This window comes from Notechis scutatus, chromosome 3 (assembly GCF_049901735.1).
Source record: "Notechis scutatus isolate UNSWTSFEM ecotype Mainland chromosome 3, rNotScu1.2, whole genome shotgun sequence".
Classification (NCBI taxonomy): domain Eukaryota; kingdom Metazoa; phylum Chordata; class Lepidosauria; order Squamata; family Elapidae; genus Notechis; species Notechis scutatus.
In genome coordinates, this window is record NC_142011.1 from 60823093 (window position 1) to 60838371 (window position 15279).

General features: G+C 35.1%; 1 protein-coding gene across 1 annotated transcript in view; it reads right to left on the reverse strand.

Annotated features, from left to right (window-relative positions):
• The window catches only part of TRABD2B (TraB domain containing 2B), a 254239-nt gene that overhangs the window by 65913 nt on the left and 173047 nt on the right, over nucleotides 1–15279 (reverse strand). The window lies entirely within an intron of this gene.

Sequence of the window (15279 nt, forward strand, 5' to 3'; positions counted from 1 at the left end):
TCAATTACTGTGTGATTGTGTGAATAATAATAATAATAATAATAATAATAATAATAATAATAATAATAATAATAATAATAATAATAATAATGCCTGTAGCAAAGAACTGGTGGGATCATAAGCCTGAAAAAGTGGTTGAAAATGAGCATGCAAAACTACTGTGGAACTTCCGAATACAGACTGACAAAGTTTTGGAACACAATACCCCAGATATCACAATTGTGGAGAAGAAAAAAGTGTGGATCATCAACATTGCCATACCTGGTGACAGCAGAATCGTCGAGAAACAACTTGAAAAAAATCACCAGATATCAGGACTTGAGAATTGAACTGCAGAGACTCTGGCATAAACCAGTGCAGGTGGTTCCAGTGGTAATCGGCACACCGGGTGCTGTGCCTAAAGACCTAGGCAAGCACTTAAAAACAATTGGTGCTGACAAAATCACCATTGGTCAACTGCAGAAGGCAATTAGGTCTTGTAAACCTTAATCCAATCAGTAGTTAGATGAAGAAAAAGGCTTGAAAAGAAAAAAGAAAAAAAAGGAAAAGGAAAAATTCTTCAGGTTCTACAACACTTTAATCCAATTGAGAGGTCTCAAATAGAGAAGAGTGCATAAAAATAAACCAGAAAGGTAGATGAAAAAAACAAAAATACCAGGAAAGGAGAAAAAAAGGCTATTCCCTTAAAAAAAAAAAAAAGAAACATTAATACTAAAGCTTTCCCTTTAAAATAAAAAGCAAGCGTAGAGATTGGACTTCCAATGAAAAAAAGAAAAACAAAGACAAGCTCCAACAAAGCCAAAAACCCAAATAGTTATTACAAGGGGGAAAAAAAGATAAAATGAAATACAATAAAGATGGTGAGGAGGGATAGCACAACTTAGAAAAAGTAAAAAGAGCACACTGCACTTTGTTTAATTATCCAAGGCTCTTATTATAACTCTCTTCTCCAAAAACTTATCACCTTTTTCCCCCTAGGTTTCAACACCAGACTCCAGCTGTTGATAGAAACCCAGAAGAGCACCTGCAATAATACTCTCCCATGCTCTTCCCTCTATCTTATCAAATAGCAATGTCCTTGAAAAAGAGTCTCAGTTCTTTCTTTCTCAGCTTTGTCTGACTACAGGGAAATAGAATATTTTCAAGCCTCTAGTTGGCAGTGTTACAAAGTTTCTTTGCTCTCACTTTCCCCCTCCTTTTCCAAGCAAGATATAATAAGAATTAATAAAAAAAAGAAAAATATATTTAAAAAAAAGGAAATAACTAAAAGGGAGCCTCTAGCCTAAAATATTACAAAATCAAAAAGGAGGAAAAAAGTAGATGTAAAAGAAAAAAACAGTCCAGTTTCAAAATATAAGATAGTGTATAGAAAATGCAGCAATGAGAAAAAAACATTACTTTGACATTCCTGTTTAAAATCGCCGCTTAATCACTTCTGTCAAAACTTTTACAGATTCTTTCTTTTCTTTAGGGTGTCTTTTCAGATCTTAGAATAAAGAAAAAGTTCTCACCAAACCGGCACACTGTCTCTTTCTGTTCTCTTCAGTTTCGGAGCTGTCCCAATTTCAGCAGCTTTAATGGCTGCCTCTTTGCTGCTGGCAAGAAGAGCTTTTCCTGGATCTACCAGGGACTTTGTGGTATCCCTGGGATTGACAGGATGCACTCTTCACTTTCACCGTCTCTTCGGGATGGTTTAGATCCGATAGGACCGTCCAGGAGCAAAGATATCGGCAGCGATCTCAGACCTCCAAGATTGCATGCCGTATCATCGCGATGCCAGCTCCGCCCCCCCAGTTGTCTGGGATATATTTTAATAGGATAGGAATGAATATAACAATAACTTTGAATATAACTTTGTCCAGGCTATATTTACAGTATATGACTGCAGATTATATCAGGAGATTGATCCTGATGGGATTCTAGTTGGCTTGGCCTTCCATTCTTCCGAGATTGGTAAAATGAGGACTCAGATTGTTGGGAGCAACATGCTGACATTGTAAACTGCCCAGGGAATACTTAAAGCACTATGGGGTAGTAATATAAGGCTAATTGCTATACTATTGCTATTTCAGTGAACATTAGGCTTAGTCAATGCAGTAATTGGCCCAGTTAAATTCATCAATTTTTCTGAAAGGGGACTACAAATTGGAGAATCAAAGCAATATTTATTTACTTTTGGTATTATTTTTCTATCTATTGCCATTTTTTTGTAGCAAGGGCAATAAAAAGAGCTCTTTCAACACCCAGACAGCTGACCTTTCTTTTTATAGATGCATATCTGGAAATAATAGCAGATCATCATATAATATTGTTCCCAGATAGTATCTGGGGCAAAGAATTTGTTAGGGGCTTCTGGGAAGATCTAGCCCAGTGGGCCCCAATAATATCCCCCCTCAGTGTTAATTTGATGACTAAGTCTTTCTCTGGACAAATGGAGTGAGAAGACACATTCAAGGAACTGAGAACATTTGACATTGTCTCAAGGTTTTAAACTCATAGAATCTCTTAACTTCCACTGATTCTTCTTGTGATTGGGCAGCAAATATAACAAAATGAAGTATGGCAAACTGCATAAATTTTCATGCATAGTCCCTATGAAAACTAGGATTGTTTCTGTGAATATTCACATACAGAACATACATAAACAAATGAGTTAGCCCTCTATTCTTCAGTAGAATCAGGAAAGTTCAAGCATATTTAATATCTGAAGCAAATTTCCCTATCTTTTAGATCAGTGGTCACCAACCAGTGGGCTGGGAAAATTTTGGCGGTCTGCAAAGAAATGTCACCCCCAAAGCACCCCCCAAAGCAATTAATTCAGGCTGCCCGGGAACACAAGGTTGCGCCGCCCACATGGCCCGCTGGAACACAAGGCTTGCATTGCTTGCATTGCGAACAACACGAGGTAGTGAGGGAAGGGGGGAAAGGGTGGAGGGCGGGCCCTTGCCCCACTTGCCCGGCCACCAGGCTGCTTCTTTCCACTTCTTCTTCTGCTTTTGGCTGCATGCAAGGAAAGCAGCAAAAGTCTTTCTTTCTCTCCCCCAAACTCCACCAGAAATGAGTCTTTGGGACTCTGCAAGACATCCTTCTCCAAGAGGCTGCGCTGGCATGACAAGTCTCACAAAGATTCATTCCTGGTAGAATTTGGGGGAGAGAAAGAAAGACTTTTGCTGCTTCTGCTGCTTTCCTTGCATGAAGCCAAAAGTCAGAGAGTCAGTCTCTCTCTCTCTCTCTCTCTCTCTCTCTCCTCCCTCCCCCGAGAATGGAGCTGGAGACGGTATCCTGTGATCCTAAATAAAGAATGATCAATTGGTAAGAAAATGGGGTGGGAATTTTCCTGCAGACTTGTTTTGGGATTTTCCCAAGGTCTTTGGTCCGGGGATTTAAAATTATGAGTTTGGTGGTCCCTGAGGTCCAAAAGGTTGGCGACCCCTGCTTTGGATGACTAACTCACCAGCTCTACTAACCATTATTGGCTTGGAACTATGGGAACTGAAGTGACACACAGTTGGAAGGCACCAAATTAGGAAATGCTGGGTCAAAAAATATTGATCTACAAAGTTTTAGTACCTGGTCTCCAGTGAGAAATGCAATAAATACTCAACAACAAAACCAGAGGGACTGCTTAATTATCATTGTGATTGTAAAAAATAAAATTTGTATTTGTGTTATGAAATCTGTTTTGCATGACTAATTTTCTATTGCTAATGTAAATCAATACATTATTTGGGTTTCATAAAGGAGCTGTATACCATCTTATGTGCAGATCAAAGACACCTGTTCTCTATGATTAATGGAATTTTTTAACATCTGGCAAAAATTTGTCCTCCAACAAGGGAAATCAAGCTCGATTGTTGGATTGTGTGTTGATAAAGTGATAACTTTTGGCACCAAATCATTTATTTGTGCCTTGAGCTTAGTTAGGAAAATATTCGTCATAAAATAAGACAAGAAGTGGATAATTAATAGGAAATGTGACTTTCCAGATGAGCCCCCAGATAGCCAAAATTAAGAAAGAAAAATCTAGAAAAAAATGCAAAGTGAGTTTTTTATGAGCCAATGAAAAGCAAACTTCAGATAGTCCTTGACTTACAACAGTTCATTTAATGACTGTTCAAAGTCACAACGGTGCTGAAAAAAATTAGTTATGACCATTTTTCACACTTATGATCATTTGCAGCATCTCTATAGTCACATGAGCAAAATTTAGACATTTGACAACTGGCCCATACTTATGATGACTACAGTGTCCCAGTGTAATGTGATCCCCTTTTGCGATCTTCTTCTGACAAGCAACAACAACAACAACAACAAAATAATAATAAATCTGGATTGTGGATGTGGCAGCGCCTGGAGACAGCAGAATAGAAGAGAAAGAACTGGAGAAGATAACAAAATACAAAGATCTATAAATAGAAATAGAACAACTATGGTAGTCCCAAAACAACTGGAGAATGACTTGAACTGCACGGACATTGACAATTTTGCCATCAGTCAATTGCAAAAGGCAGCTTTACTTGGAACAGCTTCCATCCTGTGGCGACATCTGTAACATCATCAAACATCTAGATTTGCCTATCCCAGATCCTTGGTAAGCACTCAAAAGGTAGACAAAAAATACCAGGCGGAACATCTGGCTGACTGTGTGATTATTATTATTATTATTAATAATAATAATAATAATAATAATAATAATAATAATAATAATAATAATAATAATAATAATAATAATAATAATAATAATGCCTGTAGCATAGAACTGGTGGGATCATAAGCCTGAAAAAGTGGTTGAAAATGAGCATGCAAAACTACTGTGGGACTTCCGAATACAGACTGACAAAGTTTTGGAACACAATACCCCGGATATCACAATTGTGGAGAAGAAAAAAGTGTGGATCATCAACATTACCATACCTGGTGACAGCAGAATCGTCGAGAAACAACTTGAAAAAAATCACCAGATATCAGGACTTGAGAATCGAACTGCAGAGACTCTGGCATAAACCAGTGCAGGTGGTTCCAGTGGTAATCGGCACACTGGGTGCTGTGCCTAAAGACCTAGGCAAGCACTTGAAAACAATTGGCGCTGACAAAATCACCATTGGTCAGCTGCAGAAGGCCACCTTACTGGGATCTGCTCACATAATCTGCCGATACATCACGCACTCCTAAACACTTGGGAAGTGTTCGACTAGCGATTTGTGATACGAAACCTAGCATAGTTACCTTGTTTGCTGTGTATACTGTCATTTTTGTGAATAATAATAATAATAATAATAATAATAATAATAATAATAATAATAATAATAATAATAATAATAATAATAATAATAATAATAATAATAATAATAATAATAATAATAATAATAATAATAATAATAATATACATGCAACGCTAAGTGGAGCAGGGGACAGGGCACCGAGAGTAAAGGGCAACACACACACACACACACACACACACATATAATATTTATAGTTGAAAAAAGTGGCAACTTATCTATTTGTGTCAGATATTGGTAGCTAAGAGTATATTTGTCATTGCAGATGTGTTGTCATTTATCTGAAGAAAACGATAGTAGCAGTAAAGGGTTTATATGTTTGTTTGCAAAAACACAATACAAAGTGGAAGGAAGGGAGGGAGGGAGGGAACAGCTTTTGATTTGTTAAAAGATAATTGGATTGACACTGCATTATATATTTGGCTTGGGCTTAATGTACTACGTATTGTTCTGTAACTAACACATGATACCTAAATTCAGTACATAGTGGCTTGTTCAATACGAGAGAGAGAGAGAGAGAGAGAGAGAGAGAGAGAGAGAGAGAGAGAGAATACATTGGCGAATAGATCAAATATACCATATTCTGTCCATAAGCTATTACCTAATGGACTGTCATTTACTTTTGCAAAAGTTTCAGAAAACTTACAGCAAATGTTGGATTCAGGGAAATTATCATTTTCAGCGGAACTGGGAATCACATTATCCGTTTCTCCCTAAGTGCACATTATGCACAATACAGCACTTTCTTGGCATTGCCAAGTTTTTAAAAAGTATGAAAGTTCTGTAGTTTGCGCCACGGTATCTGAAGAGTACATACATCCACTCTCAAATGTAACTGTCTCTTTTAAGGAGTGATACAATAAATATAATTGGGTTTTAACTGAGTCAACAAACTATTTTTTGGGAGGGAGGGTTTAACCGAGTCAACAACTTTTTTTTTTTTTTTTTTGCTGGCACTGGCAAAGAACAGAATAACAGTATTTTCTTAGGGTATTTCTAGAGACCAGCTATTATGTAGCTAAAGGATTCTAATATCATATTTGAACAAGGTGGGATTCAAACAGTCTGTTCTGCCTTTTAATGTAATGAGGACTGAATGATACCTTTACAGTCCTTCCAGAGAGCCATCTGAATATGTTCTTCCTTGCCACTAAGTACCTTGCCAATTTGGGTTTAATTCTTGACCAGTAACTAAGCTCCTCCCCAGTTAAAAACAACATATTTTGCAACCAGAAGCTCCCAGCTGTAGCAGGAAGGAGTCAAGACCAAGTCAAGACCAGATAATGGTGCTTAGTTATAACGATGGCTATTTGCACTAGGGTCTGATTTCACAGGAATTGATTTTACATAGATATCCACTTTCTATGTTAATTATAATGTAATATACTGTTTACCATACTAGAGTTTACCAAAGTAGAGTTGAACTACTTCTCAACATTAATAAAACAATATTTATCCAGCACTGAAAAACAGACATTCTTCAAAAATGTCAAAATTTCAATCAGCCACTATTCAGCATAGAGGTAGCTTTAGTTCAGGGTTTATAAACTATTTGTTTATCTTTTGTGGTGATTCATGCCTTAAAAAAAAAACTAGAACATCATAGCAATAATGCTCTAGGTGTCTTTGGATCATTCCTGAGCTTACTCTTGGCTTGTAGTCACTAGAAATGCATTGGTAAAATAGAGTGGTTAAACTTAATAAAGTTTAGCTTAGAAATTCTCCTTAAAATTAATATGTTCCTGAATTTACAGGTAAGACAATCAAGTTACATTTAGCTCATTTTTCATCTAATGGTTGCATACCTACCTACCCACCTACACATTTATTTATTATAGCCCTAAGACCAGGTACAAATAAAATATCTAATAACAGAAGAGCCCTCTTGCTCCCTCTTTCTCATCCACTATCTATCTTCTACTATTAGATATTAATTTAAATGGAATAAATAAAATAGATAATATTCTATTAGGATAGGATAGGATAGGATAGGATAGGATAGGATAGGATAGGATAGGATAGGATAGGATGGACAGACATGGACAGACAGACAGACAGACGTAGACAGATAGATATGGATGACATAGATGTAAATATATGTTAATAGGATATAGCTTAGAGTTTCTATTGAGCCATCAGCACATGGACATAACTGAAGGTGCATTGGAATACCATTAAAACATCCAAAAATGATTGTCTCACTTATACTCAGGAGCCAGGAATCCTGGTGGCAGAGTGGTTAAGTTGCAGTCTAGCCTGGACTGTGATCCTGACAGGGCTCAAAGTTGACTCAGCCTTCCATTCTTCCAAAGTTGATAAAATGAGGACTCAGAATGTTTGAGACATCATGCAAATACGTTGTAAACTGTTCAGAAAGTGTTGTAATGCTCTACATAAGTCTAAATGCTAATGCTATTACTATTCACATACGTCATCTATATCCACACAATACATTATTTTGTGATTTGATTAACTATAGCTTAATTTTATGGGTTATACCATAAGAAATCTTTTGATATGGTGTCCTGGTTTAATTTTTTTGGGGTGACCAGGATCATAAATCAGTCTGGGCAGGGTCAAGATTTTCTGGGAGTTTTATATTACTTTTGTGGAGGGGGGAAATTTTGGGATTTTATCTGGTTTTCAAAAGCATTCTAGTTTAGAATTCACATTGTAGGTATTTTTCTTTATCTTTTTTAATTTCTTTATTATATCCATATATCACTAATTCCACAAGGACTCAAAACAGTTTATAGTATATCATTAAAAACCCATAAAAACAAAAAATACTTAAAAATAGTAAAATATAAAAAAAACTATCCATCACGACATCTATCAGCAACAATCATCTTAGGTGTTAAAAGCTCTATGAAAGATCTTTTCCTTCCTGAAGGCCATCACAATATCAGAGCCACAGTCCACATTCTCCTGTTTCCCTACCACCTTCATGCATATGGCAGGGAATCAACATTCCAATTCAGAATAAACAAATATCAGTTATGCCTGAAGGAGATAATCCTGAAGATAGGTGGATGCAAAGACACAAAGGCCTTGTAGGTTCAAATCAGCACTTACAGATTAAAATTAGGATTTTGAATTGTACTCAGAATTCTACTGGATGTCAATGAAGTGTCTGCAAAACCAGTATTATACAATTATATTGGTTCTCAGCTGCCAATAAACAGGCTGCCACATTCTAATGCAATATGATCTTCAAAGTGTATTGTAATAGTCAACCCTAGAAGTTATGAGGACATCTGTCATTATTGAATCAGATATCTTATTTCAGAAAGGCCACAATTGGTGTACTATCTGAAACAGTAAAAAGTTCTTGTACCCATGGTCTTCTATTGCCTACCTAAAGTAGAACTTTCAAAACAAGTTTAAACTTCGAGAAGAGAAACCTATGATTCTTGAAGACTTGTGAGTATTTTAAATCTATGCAAAAGTTCAAGTCTCAGTCTTGGTCTTCTCAATTCTTGCTATCGTTCACAAAAAGTTCCTGAAATTCTAATCACTGAAAATATTTATTCAATTTAGTAGATTAGCTCATATAATCTTGATCACAGAAAAGACGAAGAATTAAGAGGATATTCTGTCACTAAGCATTATACTTTACAAGAAAATAAAAATATAATAAAAAGAATTTATTTCAAGAACAATCTCTCTGCCAACTTTTGACTTTTGTTATTACTGTATTGTTACAGTATATATTTGCACATTGTTGCTGAAAGACATTTACAAAAGAAAGAGGAAAGATGGGAAATGACTGAAGTGGCAAGAAAGCACTTATAGTAAATAAATAACATAAATGAACTAAACAAGAATACAGTTTGGAGCCTTTGTTTTTTTTACTACAACTGTTTCCTTACCACTTCACTGTTTTACTGTAAGTGTCTTTCAAACAAGAATTTGAAAAATCTTAATAAAGTTGGTTTGCAAAAACTAAAATGACAATTTTCTACAGTAAGGTAAAAAATTTCAACAGTGAATAACATCCCAGAGCAAGATTATTCTATGATTCTATTAATGTTAATATAGCCCAATAAATGTAAGAGTTAAGAGTACAGGTTATACAACATTAAGATTTACAAACCAAGAACCTTTTGAAAACATATCTCTGTCTCCTATCTCTAAGTCAAGATCTATATTACAGATATTATCTCAAGACGTAGGTTATTTTATTCACTACTTACTCAATACAGCATTTGTATATAAAAGACACAGTATTTTATTAACAGATCTGTTTATTAGAATATGGTTCTAATTAAAACTGATCTATTAGAAAAAAGCCAAATATCATTGAAAAGACTTTGAATTTACATAATAATTTTAGCATCACTATTTTTAATATTAGCTAATTATTAAGAATTAGCCTATATACATTATGTTCTTGAATTCTTAATATTCATGAAGCAATGTAATCTGATTGGCATGCTAATGTCTATCTGAATCTATTTCAAAGATTTTGAGGATAATATTTTCAATCAACATGAATTTATTGGACAGCAGAGAATACTGAAGCTCACCAAATGGAAGAGAATGAATGTACTAAAAAAAATGGACATTATTTTACCAATTCTGTATTCTCCTTTAAGTATATAGTGTGAATTTATATTGTACATTTTCCTTTTTCAGTAATTGGACAATAGAATTATATTGCCCAATTCAGGCTAAGATTTTCTAATATATATTTATAGAGCTTTATTTATTAATACTGGTAAAATGTACATATTTAACTTTCTATGGATATTTGCTTTATACAACCACAAGCAAAATAGCAATAGCATAGCACTTAGACTTATATTCCACTTCACAGTGCTTTACAGCCCTCTATAAGCAGTATATAGAGTCGGCATATTGCCCCACAATATGGCTCCTCATTTTACCGACCTTGAAAGGATGAAAGGCTGAGACAATCTTGAACCAGTGAGGATCGAACTGCTCGAATGAGCAGTAAGTTAACCTGCAATCACAGCATTCTAACCACTTGCACCACCATGCAATACAAAATGGCTTTTGTACTGATGCATTGTGTTCCAGTTTCCAGAATTCATATACACATACACACACACACAAATAAGTAAACTTTCCTGAACTGTCATCAGAAAATTAGTATAATGAACATAGGCTAGGATTAGAGGCTCAGCAATCTTATTATTTCAGTAGCTTAGGGGACCAAAGTCTTTTTCTGGCTACAACTATTTCACAAAGCTTTATTTGGAATAATGGCTTTGTTTCTCTTTAATGACAAAAATTCATACCGAATTTGTAGCAATATAAAATTTTAACCTAACATAATAATATTGGTTTAATACTCTAAACATGAATTATGCATACATATATATATTTTAAAAAGCTCATGCTACACAAGTATGTCATTCCTTAAATAAATAACAGTTTTGCTCATCATTCAGTATTGTATCTAATGGTCTTGGGCTATATGGTTCATATATTTTTGTAACTAGAACATTCCACAGATTTGGAAACTGTCCAGACATTCAACTATGTTTTTTATACAGTGTTAGACCAGAAGCAAATTGATGGTGCAATTAAGACTTATCAATGGTCCTAAATCTTTAAGGACATATCTGAAAGAAGGATGTTCTGATAACATATTCAAAAGGGATACATAGAAACAAGACTAAAATTTATTGCCATGGAGCATAAACACAAATGTGCTCCTCTGAGAAAGTCCAAGAAACAAGCAATCTTCTTTTTCCTTAAAGGGACTTAGAGTTGGTATAAATTTACACAGACTGCTGAAAGATTTTGTGCAGATAAGTTTTGGTGCTCTATCACAACATTCAGAATGAGGTGCCCCATACTATGAATCTTTGGATGGGAGCAAACTTTTAAAGAAGTATTACTTTTGTTTGGATATTTCCTGGAGCAGCTCCTACTCAGAAGTCTAGGATTATTCCATGCAGGATAGACTACACTAGACATCTATTTAGAAATCCAGAGGATCTAATTTTAACTCAAGTTAGATTTGTCACTGCCAAGCTTCAATTGATGCATCAGTTAAACCTATTTCTGAACCACACAAATTTTCTAAAATACAAATTACTACAATTATTGTACCAAACACATCCAGAGACCTTGACTTATGACCTTCAGAGGTCATAATCATGCCATCTTTAGAAATTTGAATCTGAAAATACCCCTCCTCCCCAAAACTGTGCACTGCATATTAAACACAGTGTATAGTTTGACCTATTTAAATAGGCAACATTTTTACAACAGTGTAACAACTCAGTCATGGTTTTTATAAGGTCACATTATCTCTCAACTACTGCTGAGAGAAATCAAGACTTTGACTACCTCCTTAATTAAAAACATTTATAAATTATGTTGTATATCTATGCTTCAGCTTCTTATGAACCAATAAAGGTTACAGACTCTTACTATACTGAACCATCTTAGAAGCAACAGGGCCATAATTCCTAATTTAATTGACCCTCGGAGCCAAATAATGCCTCCTCCCAAATTTAACTTTCTGATTTCCACATCGTCATTTACACTATATCACTGTCAAGAAACAGAATACTTTTTGAGTTAGAAGAGCATAACCTGAGATTTGGGTGGCATGAATATTTGTGGAACGATAAAATCAAGGTTAATGTAGGTTTTAAAAATCACCTTGTTAGATATGCTACACTAAGAATATGGAATAGATACACAGTAAATCTAGTTTGCGCCCCAAACACCTTTGTGTTTCTCAGCACAATAAGCATGTTATATACAAGAAACAATAGAAAAACACAAATGGTTAACGTATCATGAGACAATAGAATTCTGTCAAGTGGAATACAACATAAAATCGAGAACAATTGTTGGCAGAGGGATCTAACTGTCAATGGTTTTCCGATTTACAGTTATCAGAAAGAGTGAAAGAAGAGAAAAAGAATTTATGGTATTGATTATTGTATGACTGACTTTGAAACAGGATTGTGTACAAATGATGAACAGATGATTGCTAAAATGCATATGTTAACATGATTATGTGAATTTATAATAGGAGCCAATCAGAAATTGTAAATCTAACTTCAGAGAAATCTCCCTCAATAGCTAATACTTGTGACAAAAAGAACTAAATGAATATGGATATATATCTGTTTATACTACATTATAATGACTTCAGACGGTGGGGAGTTAGAAGGCTACAAACTTCAATCAGTTTAGAAATGGCACCACAAGCTGAGGCTATACTCTAGAAGCACATATAGTTGATTATGAGATGAAGGCTAACGAAGATGGAAGTTAACATGAGCATTGAAATGCTTATACAAATCAAATCTCAGGAAATGTTAATGGAAACATAAATCTGAACAGGGAACTCTTACTCGAAAGCAAAGGCTATCCATTCAGAGACCAATGAAAGGGAAATCACAACATCTCTGACTTCGTTTTAAACAATGCTAAATTTTGTATCGCTTTGACAGCTTTGCCAGAAAATGTGCTGTAAATTTATTAGTCAAGCATGTGGCAGAAATGCATATAACAAAGTTAGCTGTTTCCTATTGTGTTTCTCTGACATGCTTCAACTAAATAAACTTTGTCTTGTTCAGCCTTACTGAGATTAAATAAGGATTTAAGTGAGAAAACCATGGAGAGAAATATGTAACACAATCACACACCATCAATACAAGCTTGTGTTTGTTTTGTTTGCTGCTCAAGTTCCCAGTGGAAATTAAAATCAAGATGGTATAATTGATTTTTACTGAAAAACATGTGTTCCCCTCACTTTTAGTAATGGTTATGTGAGATTTCTATTTTACTGTCACAGACAAGTTGCTGTTGATTACTATTTTCGGTGAAATGTAAGCTTCCCCCACTCTAGTTATTTGAAGGATAGCACTCTGTTTATTTTTAAAACCCATTATCAGATATATCTGAAGCTTCCAAATTAATCCAAGTCATTTAAACTGAGTGATTTAAGCAGTGTCACAAAAGTCCTTAAAGTGGATGGATCACATTCCATTGTATTACCTTTTGCTGGTGACAGTTACAGATGTATAAGTTGTGCCTACTTGAATCGCTTGCATAGGGTGGAAGTTAGAAAACCACAAAAGCATTTCAAAGTTCATTATGACATAGAAGATCTAAGAGAAAGCAATAGATTCCCCCCAAAATCATACAACACACAAATTATGAATGAATTATGATGTTTAGAAAATAAACTGGCCTCTTAACTTATTGCCATAATGCTCATTTCCTCTTGGCGTACAAGTCTTTTGTCCTGAGGAGAGGGAGTTATATTCAATGGCCTTGCAAGCACTTGCAGTTAACTTTCTATTATGCACACATTCCATTCAAAAACCTTTTAATCCATCATTAGACCAAAACATATAGAACAGAAATTAATCTAGGGGTAATAGTAATAGTGTTTCTCAAGGAAACCAGAGACATGTGAAGAATGTAAGAATTTCCAGGATGCAGAAAAGACAAGCAAAAGAGGAGAGAGCAGAGAGCAAGTCAAGATTGGCAAGGCGATATTAGCTGGTTTGATCCTTTTGCAGATGGGCTCCTTTGAGATGTTTTAGACAAGTTTGGGAGTTGCATTGCAGGGGAAACTAGCATTATGATTATAATAATTTGAGCTATCTAGTATCAAGGAATTCCAAAACTGTTGTTCTGAATAGTTTTGATCAGTGCAACTTACTCCTACAAAAACTATTTTCATGTTATAAGATCTCCTAGATTAGGTATTTATGGTTCTTCTAGATCAGGGATGTCAAACTCATGGCGTCACATTGTCGTCACATGACACATTGTGACTCTCCCCCCTTTGCTAAACCAAGGGTGGGCATGGCTAGCACGTGATGTATCTGGCTCACATGCCATGAGTTTTATACCCCTATTCTAGATGGAAATGCTTTGACCTTCTCCTAATAAGGGCATCAATTTTCCCCCCTAAGATATAATAAATAAGTTTTTGAATTAACCACCTGGTCACACCACTTCCTTTTGCACATTCTTTTTTTGCGCTGCTGTTTTAATAAGTCTTCAACTGCTATGGTGAAATCTGTTGAAGAGAACATTTGCTTGACTGTTTTACAGAATAGGCCAAAATCAAAACATGCTTGATTTTGATCTTGTGTCATCAAGTCATTATTATCAACCACACAGATTTTTACTAGAAATGCTGGTATTACTTGGGACAACCAAAATCTTGAAGATGTCACTGGGGCAAGTTTGATGTCTTAGAACAATATAAAGGCCTTTTGAGGATTATTCACTACTAATAACATCTCTAAGTTATTGTCCAGTTCTACAATGGCCTTGCCTAAAATGGCAGCGGTGAGGATTGCACATGGGAAGTCCTTCCTAAGACCATGGAGTTTGTAACAACAACTTTATTTGCACGCTTGGATAGACCTGGAAAAGTAACGAGGACTCAGAAGGTAATATTTTCTTCTTTCTTATTCTTATAGTTTGAGGGAGAGAAAATGAAACCCAGCATACAGGGGATAGAGATTCATATATATAACTAACTGTAATTAAATGCAATGAAATCAAAAGCGTAAACTGAGTTTAATTAGCAATTGATTAATACACAGCATCTCATATGTCACAAAAAAATGGAACGCATCACCCCAATCAGTAAGATCACTGAGAAGAGATGCATCTATAACTGAGAAAAGGACCAGCGTTCAATTAGATAAGAAGAAATGTTTTAAAGAAGATCCATTTTGAGTTCTGACTACCATTAATGTATATGAACAAAAGTCATATTCTGTCTTCAGGAGCTTTTCTTTAATTCCAGGAATAATTTTAACCAATGATGTACTCTGGATCATAGTCAAATACAATGTTTTTCCTTGATTCTTATGCCTGTTTCAAGGATTTAGCTATACTTCCACATATAAACAAATTCTGTATTACTCCACAGATTTATAATCTTAGCTTAGCTAAGTTTAGTTTAGTTTAATTTAATTAAATAAGAGTTGGTTCCTTATCTCTCCAGTTCTTTATCTCTCCAGTGATAAATCAAATA